Consider the following 3,174-nt stretch of genomic DNA (forward strand, 5'->3'; position numbering starts at 1 on the left):
CCGGTGCCGTCTACCCGTTGTGCTGCTGTAAGTATTCGACTCTTTATCGCCTCCCACCTTTACCGCTCTTATGCCTCTAACAAGCCCTTCAGCCCCCATCCCCAGAGCTGAGTCTGTGCCACCACTAACAAAGCTTAGCAAGAGAAAACAAAACCGGCCTCATGCCCTCTGGGCCTGGCACGTGCTCACAGTGGACTCGTTCTCTGGAGGGAGCTCTCAGGCCATCTTTGAGTCCTTCCACCCGCGGCCACCATGGGGTGGGCCACAGCCCTCTTGTGGCTGGCTGGCTGGTCCCTTCTTCTGTAATAGCCCAGGTATAGTCTATGGCCCTCTTTTGACTGATTTAAAAATAGGCCCATTTGTGGGGCACCTGGGTGGCACAGTCTAGTGAGCGTCCAACTCTTGGTTTCGACTCAGGTCTGATCTCAGGGTTGTGAGATCAAGTCCCGCATCAGACTCTGTGCTCAGTGTGGAGTCTGCTTGTGTTTCTGTCTCCCTCTGCCCCTCCCTACCCCGCTTGCACTCTCTCTCTCTAAAATAAATAAAATAAATCTTTAAAAAGTATAGACCCATTTGCAGGTCACTTCTTACCACCCCATCACTGCCACTTCGGTGAACCCACCATCCCAACTGACCAAAATTTGTCACTGCCCCTGAATTATTGCAATAACCTCCTAGCAAATATCCCTAGTTCCATCCTTTCCTCTATAGGATGATCAGAACTCAACACTCAAAATGACCCTTTAAAAAAATGTAAGTCAGATGAGGTCCCTCCCCTACTCATACCATTCCGTGGCTTCTTTTTATTTTATTTATTTTTATTTTTTAATTTTTTTATTCTTATATTATCCCCATACATTGCATCATTAGTTCATTCCATGGCTTCTTAACCCACTCAGAGTCCTTACTGCACCAGAAAGAAGCGACATGATCTGGCTATGCCCCTAACCACATCTTCTCTGTTATACTTGTCCTTACAGTCCACCCATGTAGGCCCCTTTGCGATCCCTCCAATATACGGAGCCCATACCTGCCCCAGAGCCTTTGCACTTATCCCTCCTGCTGCCAGGAATTTCCTCATTTTCTCTACCAGACGGCTCCTTAGCTCACTTCCTGACTTTCCTGTCAGTTGTCCCAGTTCAATAAGGCCTTTCTTGACTGCTTAATATAAAATAGCAACTGACTCCACCCTGACACTCCCTAATACCCAGCCTGTTTTTTTGTTGTTGTTTTCCATTATACTTATGACCATTTGAGATATTTCTTTGTTGTCTGCCTGACAACATAAGAATGAGGCAAGAGGCACTGTTTTGTTAACAGCTAAATCTCAGAACCTAACACTGTGCTTGACATTTAGTAGCTGCTCAATACATATTTGTGAGCTGATGAGGGAATTCTAAGCACAGGTGGAAGGATTCTCTGTGAATAGGAAGAAGAAATAAAGTGTGGGCATAGACAGATGGGGTTATAACTGACAGAGAAGGGAATTAAGAGAATTCTCATTAATCATAATTGATTTTTGCAGTGAAAAGGAAGGCCAGTTCATCTGCTAGGGGTGATGAACCTTTAGGTGGTGGAGGTGGTGTGTTGGAAGGTTTGGGGGAACAGTTGAAATTTTGTAATGGGGGCAGAAGGAGGTAGGAGGCAGAGCTAATTCAGAAGAGCTTCTGGCATCCTTAAGGCCACTGCCAACACACTGAAGTTTCAGGGGGTACCAACCTTATCGCTATTCTGTCTAACCCAACAGTGTTCTGAACCACAGGTGTAGAAGAGAGAAAGTTCAATGTTTGGATAAGGCATTGCTGTCCAGTAGAACTTTCTGTGATGACGAAAATGTCCCATAATTGGTGCTGCTCAGTAGAGAGACCACGGGCCACCACACTGGACGGTGCGTGGGGAGGTAGCTACACTCAGGTTCTGGCGGGGCAGAAGCCACAAAAGGACAGTAAAGAGTGGGGCCAAAAGGAAATGTCAATAAAGAAATGGTAGGCGGACTTGGGGATCTGAACTTGGTGAAGAAAGAAGTGAAGCCAGAAAGCAACTGATAGTTTGTGGAAAATCTAATCATCCAGGAATCAGAGGCATGGATGATGTGAAATGGGATGTGTGGAGCCAGATGGAGAGAGTTGACAGGAAGTTTCTCAGAGAGTGGAATATCAAAGTTTAAGATTTCAAAAGGCAAACAGTTGTAAACAGTGAAAAAGTGCAAGGTGGGACCACGGGAAAGGGTTTCTTCTGCGGAGCGAGTGCGGAAGTCCTTGGCGTTAAGGAATTCGAAGGTCTATGAGAGACGGTAGAATGAATATAAAAGCTGAGGGGAATTCAGGCACAGAACATGGGCAACTGGATACCCAACGCCTCAAAGCTGATTTTATACAAACGTGAGAATATGATAAAGGTAATGCTGTTGTTAGCTATTATTTGTCAAGCACTCACCTCTGCTGGGCATGGATCAATATGCTTGACATATGTGTGATCTCCTTCAGCCCTCTGAGCAGCCTGCTCAAGTAGGTTTTCGTAATATTGCCATTTACAAATGAGGCCACCGAGGCTCTGAAAGACCAAATGACTTGTCCAAGGATGTGCTCTGGTGGAGCAAGGATTTCAATCCCACTAAAGTCCAAGCACGCTACCTCTAAATTCAATTGCCTTCTTACTTAGAGCAACAATGGGTAGCAATAAGAATCCTGAGTGGCTCTCGCCCACCCCCAGGCTCTGAAGGACCTGGGAGCTACAGGAAAGTAGGCATGCTTGATTGGGAGGAGAATGTCCACGAGAACTCAATGTCAGTGTCTAGATGGTGGAGCAAGGTTTTAGGGTGAAAACAGAGTGATTGGTAACTTACTCACAATTGAGCAAAGTGGGTGGGTGCAGGGCAAGGAGGAAGGGTGGGAGCACAGAGCACTTTGGATGGGATTACTGGGAAGGACGATTCTCTGAAGGCCTTGATTTGGGATGGGGAGAAAGGCTGATAAACATTAATTGACCTTAAACTTTCCTACTTAAAATACAATATATATAGTATCTATACATTCATTTCTCATGATATGAGAAAACTTTTAAGTGAGATGATTATCTGTATTAACAGATGGAACTAAAGATGAAAAAAATTTTAATTTATGAGTCCCTGGTTAGCATAGTAACATTCAATTAGTTTTTTGCCATACCTGCTTT

This window comes from Mirounga angustirostris, unplaced genomic scaffold (genome assembly GCF_029215605.1).
Source record: "Mirounga angustirostris isolate CCGP_5_RB_7025 unplaced genomic scaffold, mMirAng1.0.hap1 SCAF_12, whole genome shotgun sequence".
Taxonomy (NCBI): domain Eukaryota; kingdom Metazoa; phylum Chordata; class Mammalia; order Carnivora; family Phocidae; genus Mirounga; species Mirounga angustirostris.